Source organism: Pelobates fuscus, chromosome 2 (genome assembly GCF_036172605.1).
Source record: "Pelobates fuscus isolate aPelFus1 chromosome 2, aPelFus1.pri, whole genome shotgun sequence".
NCBI classification, from domain to species: domain Eukaryota; kingdom Metazoa; phylum Chordata; class Amphibia; order Anura; family Pelobatidae; genus Pelobates; species Pelobates fuscus.
Genome location: NC_086318.1, coordinates 50,455,926 through 50,475,568, shown reverse-complemented (window position 1 = coordinate 50,475,568; position 19,643 = coordinate 50,455,926).

The window sequence follows — 19,643 nt, the reverse complement described above, 5'->3', positions numbered from 1 at the left end:
CACAATGTTCTGTGTTGGAGCATAGCAGTGGTGATCTGAGGCAACGCTGAAGTCCGGATTGCATGCGAGTAATAGTTTGTACCTAGCTGAGATGCAGATTGCAGCCTCCCTCATCTTCCTACATTACATAGCTGATCTCCCCAAAGGGCCGTCCATGAATGCATGAAGAGTGGCTGTTGCTCAATCTACCCACAGGATATCTCCTGCCAGCCTCCGTCCATGCTCATCATTGCCCATCGAGCATTTGCCCGGTTTGCCCAATGGCCATTCCAGGTCTGAGTACGGATTTGTAATCCTAACCGTAAAATGTTCTTATATGGCCAAAATAACCATGCTTAAAGCATGTCCCACTTGGAAATGTTTCCGGTTATTTTAGCCTAAATTTTAAATGAACTTTGAATTCCCCAAAATTCTCACTTTGGAGAATAACATTATATTAGAATAACAGTTAAGTGTGATGCATGGAGCAGGTAAAAGTTCTGATGCATTCATTGAACATCTACAGTCACAAAATGTTTGTACGTTTGCTGTTTACTGTCTATGCCATGTCACTGCTTGTTGGTTAGTATAACACATCCAGTGATGCACAAATAGTCTATTGTGGTCTATGGCCACTCAAGGGGTGCATTACTGGATTCGTACTGTATAATAAACCTCTAGCCCTCAATCATTTTTGTTTCTCATCGTCTCTTTTTTTTTGGTACCATAATTGGAATTTCGAATCACAACTCAAAACAGACACGCATGGCCATTGTGCATTTTATTTGGTTCATGATTTAGCCATATTTTGACTTGGAGTTCTGGAATTTGATCAATCACGCAATCGCCAAATCTAGACTTGATCCCAAACAGACAAGGTGCCTTTTGAGGACACAGCATGCACATACCAATGGCTGACCTTGATTCTATTAGACTGGAACAATAGATGTGCAAATGTTTGCCCACACACTTTGACTGCAGACAGCATCATAATATTTGGCTATCAACCAAAAACCATTAGACAATAATAGGCCATTTGGAACTCAAAAAGGAAGCTTATAGTTCAATGACAGGTTAAAAATATAAACTTTACCCGTACTACACTTATCTAAAAGATTTACACATATGCGTGTATTTCTTCTTTTGGGAGTAATTAATTTTGTAGTCATTGTGCTGTAGAACAACATTCTCCCTGGATCTAAATCAATATTAGCAACTATGCAGCAATACTTATGGGATTTGACGTTGAGGTTTGCGGTTATGAGGAAATAGATGTTAAGGGAGAAAAAACTAAACTCTTTAGGTTGTGATGCCATTAAAATCAGTTCCAGAAGGTTCAGTAACTATTTGCAAACAAATGTGTTAGTGTCCCCCCTTTGACAAAGAGAGGGTAAATAGAGTTGTCGTCTTGCGTCTGTTGCTTTAAAGATTTATTTTGATACTTGCAATATGATGGTGGGTATACATTTTATAAACTCCTTATAAGTCAGATTACAGAGCTATAACTAAGCAATGAGCTACCATTAGTTCTCAATACAAGTAAAGGGAAGACACAAAATGTTTGTATAAGAGTTACGATTACCGTAAACATTTTACTTCCCTATAACATTTACATTTTAATGTTTAGATAAAGATGAGTAAATCTTAGAAGTACAAAGTTATTTGCACCCCAGCTGCTGGCATGAACACATTAAATGCCATTTAATCTGCACCAAAACAAATCCATCAGAGTGGGAGTTAGTAATTGTATAAAACTTCACAGGTAAATTCTGGATGGATTGATTCTGTGCACTCTACATTGCTTCCATGGCTGTGTTCCTTATATGGTATGGTCTAACTAACATGTCCTACATCAATATACAATCTATTGTACAGCTTTCAACACACATTAGCACTGTGACACCTCCTGTATACATATTACACTTGAGCATTTGGTTTCAACCAAATTGTGATTCATCCGAATTTCGGGTGATAGGCGACTGGTCCGTATGTTGAAACACTGAATCACTATATGACCAATTCACGAAAATGGGCAATGGATACGCTGTTTTGTTTGTTTTATGATTCAGAGTTCTGTCCACAGGAAAAAGAGGGAGTGGAATGTAGGGGAAGTTTATTATTTTTGAATTCCATTACACTCTCGGACATCTTTTTGTTATAATGATCCTTAGTAGGAGCAACTGAAGGATTTGGGTACCAGGAAGGGCCATGGAGCAGAGGCAGGTTGTTACTTTACTATATCCATGTCAGAGAGTATTAAGGAATGATGAACATCAAAGGCAGACAGATCCTTCATACAGCTCTGCTGGAAATTATGTGAGTGCTGGGGAGTATCAGACACCAGCCCTCCAGTATGGACAGAAAGTAGGTCCCAAGACCAGAAAGGAGAGCACACGGAGCAATAGTGGTGTGAATGATTGCTGGATTGAGTGGGTGGGTTGATAGTTCTTGTTGACTGAGTGGGAACTGTTGTTCTTCCTGGCATATTTCATCTCCTTAAAGAAGTGATAATTTTAGGAGCATGCTGGTAATGTAAGGACCATTACAGAGCGTAGATGTGCTTGTCACCAAGCTGTATAATGAATTGGTGAGCCATTCAGCTCAGATCCATCTTTAGCTTGCATTTGGCTGATGCCAGTTACCTGTCAGCATTCGAGAAAACTGATTGGTTTCTATATATATATATTTTTTTTGCCAATCTTTATTTTTACTTTTATCTCATAGATACATTAGTAAGAAAAGACAAAGGTTGTACATAGTGCAGGTTCCAATAGCATACTTGGCACATTCTGGTAGCATCAGACGTATAGCGAGCTTTATCAGGTTATATCACTACACTCTTAACAATCAAGGTAAACCATATCCCAGGGGCATAGTTTGTGGAAGGTACATTTAGTTAGTGCCCCTTTAAAAGCCTCTCTGCATCGGAAGTTATCAGTGTCATGGTGGAACTGATTTACAAGGTAAAGCCTATGACCAGGCTAATAGTGGAGGAAGAGGCTTGGTGATCTTTCAGGACAATTGTCTCAACCAGCGACCCTCTCGCTACACCAAACCAACTAGTTTTTAGATGGCATTCCCTTCATCACCCCTCGCATGGCATGTCATCGAGGTCGGAGAGACGTTATTGTAACCAAGGTATTAAGAAAACAGGAGAAGAGGGAATTGTGGGGATAGGAAGTGGAGAAGAGGGACTGTGGAGGAAGGGGGAAGAGGGAGGGAGTGGAAAAGAAAGAAAGAGAGAGACAAAAAAACAAAAGTGGGTGGTTATTTAGGACCGTGCCAGTGCCGCGGGAAGCCATCACCCCAGCGTCACCGCACCCACAGGTCGCAAGCAATGTGGTCCACAGATCGGTCAAGTGTCCCTCCAACGCCTCAAACCATCTGGCTGCTTTATTTCTTATTTTATCTTATCTTTATTATTATTTATTTTTGTACTTTTGTATCTTGTTACAAATTATGTAGATATGTATGAGGTTTGTTATTTTTTTTTTTAAGTGTGTTTTGTCCAATTGACAGCCATGCACAACAACATATCTAGCTGCTATTTTTGCTTGCATTTTGCAATTAATTAGGTTACTCCCAAATGAATTGCAATAAACATTTTAACACATTTGGGTTTATTCACTACTAAAAAAAAAGAATAACTTTAGAAGAATGTGGAAGACACCTGAACTTATGGTAATAGTTTTCTTTTTCACTTCTAACGTATAAATAGGGCACAGCTAAAAAAATTATAAAAACAAATCAAATAGGTACTTTTCAATAAAGAATGCTAATTTATTAAAAGTCCACAGGTGACAGACCCACTTTAACCCTTTAAGGATACATGACATGTGTGACATGTCATGATTCCCTTTCATTCCACAAGTTTGCTCCTTAAGGGGTTAATAAACGTACATATTTGGTTAAGGTCGCCAATAAATTACACATTTTAAATAAAATGTGCTGATTTGGAAAAATGTGTCCACTTCTGTATTATTTTTGTCTGCTTTTTATTATGTTTTCGATTTAATTCTAAAATTCGCCCTTAAGTGAATAAATCCTACAATAGCATATTTTTTAAGTATATCTGAGTGTATTTTGATGCTTGAGTGACCCTCATTTATCCAATTTACTTTGCCATCTGAAAAAAAAAGAAAGTCTAAAACAGATTCTTTCATTATTAAGTGTCAAGCATTTGGAAACACGGAGCGATTTATAGTGGCTGTTGGTTACTAGTCCTCATTTAATGTATAAAATGCACTAACAGCTGTGGCAACAACATAGTCCATCAGGAGTCAGAGGTGGATTACCAAGTAATTGGTAACAGGTGTCACAGAAACCCCACACAGCCCCTTTGAAATGCCACATGAGCTGTGTCGCAGATATTCCCATGTAATGCTACATTAAGGAACACTATAGTGTCATGAATACAAACATGTATTCCTGACACAAACTCACTATTTAGGTATCTGACCCCTCTTAGATTGCATGAGGAAAGTCATGTTACTCACCTTTTTTCACACATTTGACCTGGTACAGGTAAGAGACAGGAGCTGCAACAGCAGCTGTGGGCTGCTCTACTACAGTGTGGATTCCTATTCACAAGTGCTGGGAGGAAGTAATCTGAGATCACTTACTCTATGTGCTGCAATGCATAGATTGAGGATTGTCCTTCACCACCTTTTCGTGTTAGCAGATATCTGAAGTTTCAATGTACTCCTGATAGGCCAGATCCTGTTGTCTCTAGCAGCCTTGAGTGCCGTGCAAAGATACCTCGAGTGCCGTGCATGGCGCACGTGCCATAGGTTGCCGACCCCTGGCCTAGGTGTTCTCTTTGACTCCAGCCTCTCCTTCACCTCTCATGTCCAGTCACTTGCCAAATCCTGCTGCTTCCATCTCAAAAATAGAGCTTGCATTTGCCTCTATCTAATGTTGGATATGCATATGGTGCTGGTTTATTTTGCTATCATCTCTCTTGACTACTGCAGTTACAGTCTACAATGAATTACAGCAAAGCTCAGCTTCCTGTCCTCACCCCTCTGTTAGTCTTTACGCTGGCTTCCCGTAAGATTTAGGGCTTAATTTAAAATTGTGGTGCTTGCTTACAAATCTCTACATAATGCTGCTCCTACCCACCTATCTTTACTAATACACAAGCATGTCTTGTCCTGGCCCATACGCTCTGCTGAAGATCCGCATCTATCCTCTGTTTGTACTCGCACCTCTGACACCTACCTTCAAGACTTCTCTACGGTTGTCTTGTTCCTATGGAACTCCCTTCCCTGATTCATTATACTCTCACCCAGTCTCAGTTTCTTTAGATCATTAAAAGCTCACTTGTTTATAGCTTTCCTTCCCCGCACCATGGTAACCCACCCTGCTTCCTGTCCTGCAACTGTGTCATCCAAAATGCTAAACCTTCACAGTAAACTATTCTAGTAACCTACTTTTTACCGTACATGAAGTACCTCCTACCCTTACCTCTTGTGCCACTTTAGCACACTCCCTCTAGAATCTAAGCCTGTTTGACCATGGCCCTCATTACCCTCGGTGCATACAGCTCATCTTGTTGCAAATACATGTCTGTTAGTCTACCTATTGTACAGTTCTGCACAATTTGTTGGAGCTTGATAAATAATAATAAATTAAAGACTGTATTGTGTTATCCAGGCATTTAAAAACCTATAAACAGTGTCCGAATGGTCGTGGATGGTATTGGATTATTTTTGTAACTACGACAGGGTTATTTGAGATCGAATGAATATCCATGGCAGAAAATAACTGCGTTCATTTAGAAGAGGTCATAGTAGATCCAAGTTAGACCAGTTATATGGGCTCGGGAGATTAATATTTGCAAAACATCTTAGAGCTCTTGTGAACAGAGCTGCACAAAAAGATTCAAATAGTCTGTCTAATACATTTCTCTAAGATCTTGTTTCCATGCTTGTTGCAATCTCTTACCGTCATTTTGGTAAAATATCAGTCATCGTTAGTGTTTACTGGCAGATTTCTAACACCAAGATGTTTCTTATTGCATTGACTGACAAAAGCTTGCTGTCTGCCATGGACGTTAATAGCAGTGGCTTAACATTATGTAGCACCTGGTTCCTCAGGTAAATGAAAAACAAAGACACCAGGCTTGCAGTAACCTTTCAATACAGCTTCGTTATAGGAAGAAACACGCAACATTTAGTGGAGTGAAATTAATCATTAACTCTATTTATATTCTTAGGGTAGACAAATATATGCTGGTTTTAATAGACACCTGTGAAGTCAAGTGAAAGTGCTATATTTTCCATGGTATGTTGATACCACACATATGCCAACTATTGATAAAATGAAACGTTAATGAAAAGGCCATAGACATTCTTATACAAAAATATCTTTATTAAATTATATTGCAAATTCCCCATTCCTATTTTTTCACAAATTAAAAAAAAAATTCAGTTCAAAAGTAGAAAAGGTTAAAACGAAAGGAAAAATCATTTTACATAAGTAAAGGGCAAATAATAACGAAACCTTTTATATTGTCGTGGTGGAGTTGCTATGGCAATGAATGTGTATAATATGCAAACATTACTCAGAACAGAATGCCTTGTAAACCGGGTGTAAAAATTGAGCCATAATCACTTTTTGGCTTTTGAGGATGTTTGTACTTATAGGGACACTATAGGTACCTGGGGGGAGGACGTGAGGGAAGGGGGCATTATAGGGAGAAATAGTGCCAGGAAAACAACTCTTTTCCTGGCACTATGGTTTCCCTTTAACAAGCTCAATTCTTACCAAAGGCATGGGAATTACATATTGAATTCAAAAATATCCAAGCTGAAAAAATTAACTTTTTTTTTATTCTCACTATTTGGTTGCAAAATGTATAATTCTCTTCTTTTCCTCTCCATAACAGAAGTGAGTAAACTCCAACAATGTTTGGATAAATGATGATTTTACAGCTAAGGTTTTTTTTTCTCTAAACACTGAATTATAGCGAATTCAAAATTGAATTGGAGGAAATAGGCTAAATTAGCTCAACTGTGACTATATTGCAATTGAAGTTTTTTTTTCGAAATCAGCAATTTTTGCCTACATTTTGCAAATTAGTTTCCAATTCACTAACTTGTTGTTCCGTGGGTAAACTCTCAAGAATTAAAGATTCCAAGTGATGGTTAGATAGAGATATATTTTGAGGAGGTTTGCAGTAGGATGCTATATTCTGGAGAGTTTTACAGAAGCTTCAACTGTCTAAGAGTTGTGCTAAGAGTTTTCTTTTTTACTGTTACAGGTAAGATTCATCTGTAGGAAAAGGTTACTGATTGCACAAGGTTTGATTTCCTGTTGGTAATTATAAGGCATTTGATTTGATTAGGTAGCTACTTGCTATTGATTGCTGTTTAAATTAGCTATTGTTTGCAAATAAGCAGAGGCCTACCCAGGTGTTAAACATTCATAGTGGGTGGTGATTTTAGGAGTATATAAGGGTTGTTGTCATTAGCTTGGCTAATAGAGCTTGGTTGCTTCATCTAAGTGTTGCTTCTAAGTCTGTGGCTGGAGATAAATTGGAGGTAATCTGAGGTATTCAGGAGGATAAATAAAAAGTTAAAATCCGTTTGATTTAAATTATTCACCTCATTGAAATGGCAGACTTAGTTCAGTGTAATAGTTGCTATGCATTTGTTTCACATTCCACGTTTTGGAGGTTTGGTTGTTGTCTAATCTGTAGACAGTTCTCTATCTTGAGGCAGGAGATTGTATTTTTGAAGTCTGAGATTTGTAAATTATCTGGTAAACAAACTCAGGCTGGAACTGCTGCAAAGCCACTGCCGCAGAGACATTGAGGCTAGTGGTGTTGTGGAGAGAGGCATTGAGGCTAGTGGTGTTGTGGAGAGAGGCACTGAGGCTAGTTGTGTTGTGGAGAGAGGCATTGAGACTAGTGGTGTTGTGGAGAGAGGCATTGAGGCTAGTGGTGTTGTGAAGAGAGGCACTGAGGCTAGTGGTGTTGTGGAGAGAGGCATTGAGGCTAGTGGTGCTGTGGAGAGAGGCATTGAGGCTAGTGGTGTTGTGGAGAGAGGCATTGAGGCTAGTGGTGTTGTGGAGAGAGGCACTGAGGCTAGTGGTGTTGTGGAGAGAGGCACTGAGGCTAGTGGTGTTGTGGAGAGAGGCATTGAGGCTAGTGGTGTTGTGGAGAGAGGCATTGAGGCTAGTGGTGTTGTGGAGAGAGGCTTGGAGACTATGGTGAGGCTTAATAGAAAGCAGTTGTTGTTGGTGGATTCCATCATAAGAGGTGTGGAGATGGACAATGGTGGTCTTGTGAGGTGTCTTCCCGGAGCTACTGCTCACAGAGACAGGAGACGTATCTGTAATATTGTTAAGTGAGCAAAGCAGGAAGGGGAATTGGATGTACTTGTTCATCTAGGGACAAATGACTTGGCTTGCAATGACGTTTCAGAGGTTAAGGAAGTTTTTAGTGTTTTTGCCAATGGTCTACAGCAGGTTGCTTCCACACTGTCATTCTCTGAAGTTCTGCCTGTGCATAACACTCAGAACGACAGGCGGATGCGTATTAGGGACTTTAACTTGAGGCTTGGTGAATGGTGTCGGGAGCAAGGATTTGGCTTTATTTCTCATGGTAGCTCTGTTTGGAATGGAAATAAACTGTACAAAAAAGATGGTTTGCATCTTTCTCAAAAGGGAACAAATGTTCTCAGTGAGCAGTTCAGAGGTTTTGCTAGGATGTATTTAAACTAGGTGGGGGGGGGGGGGGGGCAAAAGGATGATAAAACATCAATCCAATTGTCCCCCAAAACAAGGACAGAAGGTGCCTGTAGCAAGTGTGTTAAAAAATGATAAGCTTAGAGTCATGTCTACAAATGCTCGCAGTTTAGGGAATAAGATCCCTGAACTTGTGGCAATAATGACAACTGATAGTGTAGATTTAGTCGCTGTTACTGAGACATGGTGTAATGAGAAACATGACTGGGACATAGCAATACCAGGGTACTCTTTATATAGAAAAGGCAGGAAAGGGGGAGAGGTGGCCCTGTATGTGAAGGATAGCATAAAATCTAGCCTAATAAAAGTTAGTGAGGCGAACATAGAGTCCGTTTGGGTGACGTTAGAATTTGGTAATCACACAGTAACTCATGTAGGTGTGATTTATAGAAGAGTTAGATAATCTACTAGTTGAGGAAATAGCTAAAATGACAATGAAGGGGGAAGTTATCATCATGGGTGACTTTAATCTTCCTGATGTGAATTGGAAAACAAAAATAGCTGCTTGTGCCAGGAGCACACATATTCTAAACTCCCTACTTGGATTGTCTCTAAAACAAGTCGTTGAGGAGCCAACTCGTAAAGAGGCCATACTAGAGTTAGTGTTAACAAATGGAGATTTGGTATCCGATATTACTGTAGGTGAAAGTTTAGGATCCAGTGATCATCAGTCAGTGTGGTTTAATATAAGAACAGTGACTGAGTCACACCACACAAAAACAAAAGTTTTAGACTTTAGAAAAACAGATTTTTCTAAAATTAGAATATGTGTAAAGCAGTCATTATCAGACTGGAGCAATTTAAATGGAGTCCAAGAGAAATGGGATTATTTAAAAGTTGCAATACGGAAGGCAACAGAAAATTGCATTAGGCTTGTCAGTAAAAGCAAAAAATTCAAGAAACCACTGTGGTACTCCACAGATGTGGCCAAAATAGTAAAAAACAAAAAGTTAGCATTTAGTAATTATAAAAAAACCAGAGTGAGGAAGACAGAATGAACTATAAGATTAGGCAGAAAGAGGCTAAGCAAGTTATAAGAGCTTCCAAATCACACACAGAAAAGAAAATAGCACAGTCAGTAAAAAAGGGGGACAAAACTTTTTTTAGATACATAAATGAGAAAAGAAAAGTAAAAGAAGGATTAGTTAGATTAAAAACAAAAGAAGGAATGTATGTAGAAGAGGATAAAGGTCTAGCTGACTGCCTCAATGAATATTTTTGTTCGGTATTCACAGATGAAAATGAAGGAAAGGGACCTCAGTTAAGAAAAAGGATAAATGAGTCATTTATTACACGTAAGTTTACAGAGGAAGAGGTTCTATTTCAACTGTCAAAAGTAAAGACAAATAAGTCAATGGGACCTGATGGAATACACCCAAAGCTATTAAAAGAGCTTAGTGGTGTACTAGCAAAACCATTAACAGATTTTTTTTTTTTGTACAATTTACATTTTTTTTATTGTTTTTGTTTGTTTGTTTGTTAGACAAAAGTTATGCATACAATGGTTTGATTGAATAACGTAATGGTAAGATACATGGGTATAGCATGTTACAGTGTCCAACATATTTCTTAATGATAATAAGTTAACCTTGCTAACATAAAATAAAACAATGGTAGAAGAAGATTAAACACTGATATACTATGTGGTAAACGTACAGAGTTATCATATTGGATTATAATTAGTGAAAACGAGCGGTTACCCCTTGTGATCTTCAATAATGAAGGTTTGGTCTAACTCGACTTTGGGTCAGGAAGCATTTTGCGGATCTTTACAGGTATATCTTTGGCAGTTGGTTTTCCTAAGCGAGCGTCTGGCCCCATATTGAGGGTGCCAACTTGTTGAGCGTATTCAAGTCGTGGATGGTATTTATCTGTCTAGATATACAGGCTATGGGTTACTATCGTCGAGGACGTTATCTATTTAATCGATTTTTAGTTGTAAACGTTTTTTCAGTGGTTAATGTGTGTGATTTGTATTGACAAACTCTATCCAGGTTTTCCAGATCTTGGTGAATTTCGTGAAATTTCCATGTTTGGCGTGTACTATTTCTTCCATTTGTTTTGTATTCTCTACCCTCTGGATCCACTCCCTGACTGTGGGTGCCTTTGGTAGTTTCCAATGTTTGGGGATCAGTTGAGAGGCTGCCATAGCTAAATGGTAGAATAGGTCAGTCTTAGGTTTTGCGAGACCTGGTGGTGGTAGGAGGAAGATATCATTGTCTGGTGGTGCTAGGGGGAATTTGCGTTGTAGTATGGATTGTGTGATCTTGTGGATCCTGTCCCAAAATTTAGCTATTAATGGACATTGCCACCAAATGTGAGCATGGTGTGCTGCACCCTGCCCACATCTCCAGCATAGATCTGGGGCTGGGGCTGTGTTGTGTATTTTGTGTATTTTAGCTGATGTATAGTGCCAGCGGGAGATACGTTTATAATTACTTTCTTGTGTTTTTAGTGAGGTAGAAGATTTATGGGCAGTTTTGAGTATCGATCGCCATTGATGGGGAGTAAAGTCTTTTTGGAGTTCGGTCGCCCATTTATTAGTGTAGTTTGGGAACTTCATATCTTGTGTTTCCCTAAGCAGTGTATACATAGTAGAGAGGATCTTTTTTGAAATCGGATGGGTGGAAGATATGTGTTCGAACTTTGTCAATTGTCTATCTCCTTTAGGTAGGAGTGTTTGAGATTTGATAAAGTGAGATTATTGGAGATAGTGGATTTGTTTATTCCCTGTATGGGTTGTGTCTTGCATTAGCTGGTTTATGTTCTTAATTTTCCCTTCATTAATTACATCTTGTAGTTGTAGGGGAGTGGAGTTGTAAAGGTGTTTATATAGGTTTCCCGAAGATCCCTCTTGAAAGTAGGGGTTGTGTGTGAGTGGGTATAGCGGGGATGGGAATGGCGCTACATCAGTCGTTTTCTGTATTTTGTGCCAGATTTTTAGTGTAGGTGATATTGTGGGATGGGCGGCGATTCGTCTTGTATGATGCTGTGAGGAGTGTGTTTGTAGCCAAAGACAAACATTCAAGGGAGTTCCCGGAAATGAGGTTTCAATAGTTACCCATTGTTGGGCTGGGGTTTTCCTAGTCCATTCATATATTCTGTGTAGGTGAATCACTTTGTGGTACAACTCTATGTCAGGCAGGTTCAGTCCCCCCTTCTCCATTTGTTTAATTAATGTTGTGTGCGCTAGGCGAGGTGGAGTGTTGGCACATATGAATTTTGTGAGTAGGGATCTAATTGTGGTGAAAAATTTACCCGGAATCACAACCGGTAGAGTCTGAAGGGGGTATAATACTCGGGGGAGGAGGTTCATTTTTATTATGTTGATTCTACAGAGCCACCCAAATTGTGGTTTGTGCCAATTTTGTAGGTCTTTGGTAAGAGATGATAATAAAGGGGGGAAGTTGAGTTGGTAGACATATTCCAGTTTGTTTGGGATATGCACCCCTAGATATTTTATAGATTTGAGGGCCCAGGTGATGTTAAAATCCTCTTGTAGTAACGTGTCAAGAGATTTTGAGGTGTAGATTGATAGCAATTCGCATTTGGTGAGGTTGGCCTGGAAGTTTGAAATCTTGCTATATGTTGCCATTTCTGCTACAATTGCTGTCAGTGTCGCGGCGGGATTGGAGATGGTGAATAGAAGATCATCCGCGAAGGCTGTAATTTTATATTCTTGTCGGTTAATTTTAAACCCTTGTATGTGTTCATTGTCTCAGATTCCCTGGAGGAATGGTTCGAGGATGAGGATGAAAAGGATTGGTGAGAGAGGGCAACCTTGTCTCGTACCATTCGTTATTGTTACGGGGTGGATAATTGGCCATTAATTCGTAACCGGGCTGTGGGGAGGGAATATATTGCACTCAGCCAATCTTGCCAGCGTTGACCGAAACCCAGTTTTTGTATCGTGTGTTTTAGTAGAGCCCTGCTGACTCTATCAAATGCCTTTTCAGCATCGATGGCCAGAAGGGCACTGTGAGTTTTATGAGTCTGCGCCCAGTGTATGAGGTTTAAGATTTTTGTAGTGTTGTTTTTGGCTTCTCTGTTAGGGACAAAGTCTGCCTGATCTTGATGGATAAGGCCTGGCAAAAGTGGCTTAAGTCTAGTGGCCATGATTTTTGTAAGGATTTTCAAGTCCGTGTTAATGAGTGATATAGGCCTATAGCTACCGCATACGGTGGGGTCTTTACCGGGTTTGGGTATTAGGGTTATAGTGGCTTCCAGCGTTGATTTGGACGTTGTGGTTTTGATGTGTTAAAAGCATTTATAAAGTGCTGTGCAAGCGTTTGGGACATTACTTTATAGTATTTCCCAGTGTATCCGTCTGGGCCTGGACTCTTGCCAAGAGGGATGGTTTTGACCGTGTGTAGGAATTTGTCTATCGTAATGGGCAGGTCAAGAAAAGCTGTGTCAATAGGTGGAAGCGTGTGTTTAATTCTTGGTTTCAGAAATTCCAGAATGTCATTCGTGTTTGGTTGTGCATCAGTCAAATTATATAAGTGTGTGTAAAAGTCATGGAATGCTTTAATTATGTCGGGCATGTGGCATGTCTGCTTGCCTGTATCTGTTTTAATTTCGGAAATGAAGGAGGATTGTCTCTTGTTTTGCAGGGATTGCGCTAGTAGTTTACCGGCTTTGCCCCCTTGAATATAGTATGTATTTTTCGTAAGGGAGATTTTGCGCTTGGCATGTATAGTCAGTATGGTTGTTAGTTCCGTTCTTTTAGAGAGTAGGTGTTTGTAATCCTCTAGTGAGGCAGAGCCTTTGTGATTGTCTTCGAGGGATTTGATTTCTTGGGTGAGTTGAGAGATCTTTTGTTCTCTCTTGCGCTTCAAAAAGGCTGCTATTCGAATCAATTCTCCTCTGAGAACTGCTTTATGTGCTTCCCACGTCATGATAGGTGTAGTGTCTGGGTGTGTATTTTCCTTAAAATAACTAGAGGCCGTTTCCCGTAGTTGTGTAACAATGTCAGGGTTGTTAAGGATCAAGTTGTTGAGTTTCCATTGTGTTGTTGGGTTTGGGAGGGTGGGGATCATTAATGTTAGTATCATTGGCGCATGATCGGACCAGGTGATCGCTCCATAGAGTGCAGATTTTATCAAATAGAGGTATCTGTGTTGGAGGAATATGGAGTCTATTCGGGAGTAAGTTCCCGTGGGAGGTGAGTAGAAGGAATAGTGTTTCTTAGTGGGGTGGGTAGCTCTCCATGTATCATATAATTGGGCCTCATGTAAGGTGTTTCTCATTTGTGTGCGTGTTTGTGTTAGGTAATTTTGAGAAGAGGCAGTGGTGTCTAGTGTACCATCCATGGAGAAGTTTAAATCGCCCCCTAGTATCAGTATTCCCTCTTGGAATGCAGAGAGTTTTTGTAGAATTCTTTTCAAGGTCTGGGGTTGTTTCTTGTTCGGTAAGTAAATGTTAGCTAACGTAATTTGTGTATTACCTATTTTGCCTTTTAGGAAAATAAATCTGCCCGAGTCATCTAATAGTTGGTCCTGGAACGTTAATTGTGCCTGGCGACCAATGAGTATAGCCACCCCCCTCGCTTTCGCTTCAGAGTAGTGGCTGAAATATCCCCTTGGGTAGTCCCTATTTCTTAGTGTGGGTGGTGAGTTTTTACGGAAATGAGTTTCCTGGGTAAATACAATTTGTGCACCATGTCTGCGAAAATCGGTAAGAGCCATAGATCGCCTTTCAGGAATATTCAGACCCCTCGCGTTTTGTGTGAGTATCGTTATAGTCGTCATGGTGAGACTTGGAAGAGAGTTGTAATTAGAGGGTTAGTAATGGATCTACTATCTAGTTGTTTGGGGCGGTCGTCTGGTTTTAATAGCTTATGTCTTGACTTTGTGGGGCGTGTGGATGGGAGTTAGCTGCTTAGCCTCTAAAGTTGTTAGAGGCAGAGAACACTAAGTTCGTAACTACCCCTGGAGAAAATTGGTTTTGTTTAGTCGTTTAAACTGTATATCGGTAATGTCGCTTTGGGTTTTACCACTGAAGTTGTGGTCTGTGTGTCAGGCCTATACACTTAAACACTAGTACAAAGAACAGATGTAGTTCAAAACAATAGAAACAATATTTCAATAATTAAAAGATTCTTGTGACCCACTTCCAGAAGATCTTGAATCACTCTGTTTTGAAGGTGAGTAGGTACTTAAGAATATAGAGAGAGTGAGTAGGGGAGATTTACAGATTTATTTAACCAATCATTGATAACAGGAGTAGTCCCAGAAGATTGGAAGTTGGCGAATGTTGTGCCCATTCACAAGAAAGGTAATAGGGAGGAGTCGGGCAACTATAGGCCAGTAAGCCTTACTTCAGTAGTGGGGAAAGTGATGGAAACCATGTTAAAGGATAGGATTGTTGGACATCTAAAAACACATGGATTTCAAGATCAGAGACAACATGGGTTTACTTCAGGGAGATCATGCCAAACTAATCTTATTGATTTTTTTGTTTGGGTAACTAAAATTATAGATCAGGGTGGTGCAGTAGACATTGCTTACCTAGATTTCAGTTAGGCTTTTGACACTGTTGCACATAGAAGGCTTATCAATAAACTGCAATCTTTAAGTTTGGATTCCAATATTGTTGAATGGGTAAGGCAGTGGCTGAGTGACAGGCAACAGAGGGTTGTAGTGAATGGAGTATATTCAAAGCTTGGGCTTGTCACCAGTGGGGTACCTCAGGGATCTGTACTTGGACCCATTCTCTTTAATATTTTTATTAGTGATATTGCAGAAGGTCTTGATGGTAAGGTATGTCTTTTTGCTGATGATACTAAGATATGTAACAGGGTTGATGTTCCAGGGGGGATAAGCCAAATGGCTAATGATTTAGGTAAACTAGAAAAATGGTCAGAGTTGTGGCAACTGACATTTAATGTGGATAAGTGCAAGATAATGCATCTTGGACGTAAAAACCCAAGGGCAGAGTACAGAATATTTGATAGAGTCCTAACCTCAACATCGGAGGAAGGGGATTTGGGGGTGATTATTTCTGATGACTTAAATGTAGCAGACAATGCAATAGAGCAGCAGGAAATTCTAGCAGAATACCTGGTTGTATAGGGAGAGGTATTAGCAGTAGAAAGAGGGAAGTGCTCATGCCATTGTACAGAACACTGGTGGGACCTCACTTGGAGTATTGTACGCAATACTGGAGACCGTATCTTCAGAAGGATATTGATACCTTAGAGAGAGTTCAGAGAAGGGCTACTAAACTGGTTAATGGATTGCAGGATAAAACTTACCAGGAAAGGTTAAAGGATCTTAACATGTATAGCTTGGAGGAAAGACGAGACAGGGGGGATATGATAGAAACATTTAAATACATAAAGGAAATCAACACAGTAAAGGAGGAGACTATATTTAAAAGAAGAAAAACTACCACAACAAGAGGACATAGTCTTAAATTAGAGGGACAAAGGTTTAAAAATAATATCAGGAAGTATTACTTTACTGAGAGGGTAGTGGATGCATGGAATAGCCTTCCAGCTGAAATGGTAGAGGTTAACACAGTAAAGGAGTTTAAGCATGCATGGGATAGGCATAAGGCTATCCTAACTATAAGAAAAGGCCAGGGACTAATGAAAGTATTTAGAAAATTGGGCAGACTAGATGGGCCGAGTGGTTCTTATCTGCCGTCACATTCTATGTTTCTATGTTTCTATTGAAAGGAATTTGCAATTTATTATACTGCATTAGCATGCACTTATCCTGGGTTACTGTGGGGTCAAAGAGGAGAAGCCCCTCGTGGTGAAAGTTCTAGACACGGAATGACCTTATAAGTTACAAAGGGAACCAAATACTTTTGTCACTCGATACTGAATTTCACCTGTATCAAATGAAGGGTCAATGGGTCTAAATGGCCGGCTTCATGGTGTATTTAAGGGGTTGATTTATAAATGCTTTTGTTGTTGTATGATCAAAGAATCACAATATGTACACCTAGTGAATCCCATTAGCAAACAAAAAGATTAGTGGTGGATGATATATTACATTATGTACATTATTATATGAAATATATACAAGATAGGCATAAGGAGTCCAAGCCATTGATACTGTAGGAAAATGTATAAAACTGTTGCTAGCATAAAAGTGAAGCACTCGTCATATGAACCAATAGACTGTATCAGTTGCTCACCTTTGTTTCCAGAGTTTATGCTAGTCACATTTTTCCAAATTTGTCTTATCAATTTTGTGAACATTCTGAGATCCATCAATGCACTGCAAATGAGTCGATAATATGAGTACTTTGCATTCAGGTGTGATCATGCATTTAAAAATTAATGTTTGTTAAGGTATTGCCAGAATTTCATAGACTGGAGTACTTATGTGCCAAAACATTTCCTTTTTTAGGGTTTTAAGATATATTAAAAAATATTTTAGGGTTAAGGTATTATGCATGTCTTCTCTTGCATTAACTTTTTGATCTCTTTAACCAATAAACTGTTTTGAAAGTATTCAAATCAAGAAGAAAAAAGGAGGAATCTAAATAAGAAAATAAAATATTTGTAGATTAATGCACTAGGCAACTAGGAGAGTTGATGGTGTGTATCGGAATATTATATTGTGTGAGAATACAATATATTTATAATAGTCATTTTCTGTACTGAGAGCTCACGGGGCTGATCACTGTATTTTATGATCCAGGTCCTATTTTGAGCACTTCGACCTGTTACGGTGTCAGCTAAAATGGTAGGTTTGAGCTTGACAATTCTGGTTAAACAGAGGAAATATTAGCAAACACTCCAGGTTTGTATGTAGGTTTTAATTAATTAACTCAGGATTGTTGCCCTCTCTATATGTTGTTATAGAAATATCCATGGGAGATAGGGTGAGCGAACCAAACAGCTGGTCATTCCTTCAGGTTGAGGGTTCCTCTGGACCCCCATATTCTAACATATTTTTAATTATTTTCAGTTTTCCGTGAATGTGGGTGGGAGCAGTTGCCAATTGTATTTTGGAATACAAGGGGCCATACTGGATAAAAGGGGATTCAAGGGACCCAGAACTTTAATTTACTTTTTTTCTGGTCTTTTGTTTGCTGACTGCCAGCAGCATTTACCACTTTAATATAGATGATCAACTGATGATAAATCAGATTTTTGAGCAATTGAACCTCTTTTAGGGTCATTTGAGCTGATATAAATTTAAATAGTGACGGTTTCGATATGTTCTTATTACAGTCAATACTGAAATTTTGGGGCAGTATGTACATCGAAACTTAATGCACTAGGCACTAAAATAATGTACTGGAAATCATTAAAATGATTACAATAGTTTTTATTTCACATAAACACACAGCAAGTCATTCACTTGACTCTCAGTTGCAAATTTTAGTGTTGGACGATGACACTTCACCATTCCACTAAAGGGGACATTAAAGCCCTGTTTCCGTATTTTAAGACACTGTTTCATAGCAAACTGGGAAATCAGAGCACGTGTGGAAAGAGTGCATGGTTTAGAAAAGAGCAATACTGCTACTAATTTATCCAGAGGTCTGTCATTGGAATCTTCATGGCCCTTCTTGTACAGCAGTGTGGTCACAATGTCTACATTTTAGTTATTCCCAGAAGGGTTGCAATTAAGGACCTGCGGGTAAGGACTTTACTGCTCATGATAACACCACCGAGCAGGACAATGGATGTTAGCCCTGACCTGCAGTCAGTTTGAGCTTTGACCAAGCCAACAAACCCTGTGTTGTAACATCTTGAAGACTTTAGCATCCTTTGCCCCAGGGTGAATACCAGGCTGCCCATTCAGCACTATTGATCCTGTCTTACATGGCATACAGTGGGTCTTTGCTCGTGTAATGAACCCTATGTACTTCTTATCGAACCTTTGTTCGCAATCTCCCAAAATCCTGCAAGGTCGTATGAATATAGCTTGTTCACATACCCAAACATTAGTCAAGACTTGATGAAGGGTACAACAGGAATGTTTAATTATGGCCAGATGGTCTACTTTTATACACAGACTCCCAACAGGGGGTCTCCAGCAGAAACGTGTAAAATAGGCCCAGGCGTCTCTGTGTCTGGGAGATAAATGAGTGCACTTTGCTTAAACTAATTATCTCCCAGGCACTGGAGGAACAGTGAATAAAACATAAAATACCCCAAATCATACATGATTTTAATAGGAACCCCCACAAGTCATATATCCCAGATAGCCATGGATCTGAGCACCCAAAGTGTCCAAATAGCACTCAGAGTCCACAAATACAGCCGAATTGCCACCAGGGTAAAGTTTTGACCGTTGGTCACTTTCGGGAGTTCCAAAACAAACAAAATACTGAATGGTTCCCCTGGCTCATAGGTAGCGATTGTTCGTCTCGTTCGTGCGTGTTTTTCCACCGAACTGCGCTCTCCTGGATTGTCTGGAAGAGAAGCAGGCGGCGGTACAAAATCACATAGGTACGCAAATTAGAGTTCCAGACACTCGACGACCAAGTACCGCTGCCTGCAATCGGTAGACAAGATTGCCTGCCGGTTTCCAGTGCACGTGTCTTTCAGTTATACGAACTGTGGCCGCCCAGAGAGAGCACTTAACTCTGTGGTTACTTTGAAAATAATGAGCAGGGGGTGGTCTGTGTTCGAAAGATAGAACTATCGAATCCAAGGGAAAATAACTTGGGCATACGAAAATAACAGGGTTTCAGGGTAGTTTGTCACCCTCGGCTTACCTTTCCATCTTGCTGGACTGCTGAGTGCAGATTCAGGCTTCCCTCTTCTCGTGTTTACCTGTTATGGTTTTCCTTTTCTTTTTTTTTTTTTCCTGTTTGTTTACTTTCTTTTGGATTATATTTTTATGTTCCTTGCCGAAACCTACTGAAGTTTAGAAATATGGCTGTAAACCCTATGTATCTGAACCTACAGTCTTTCCTCAACCCTTTCAGAAAATGTGTCT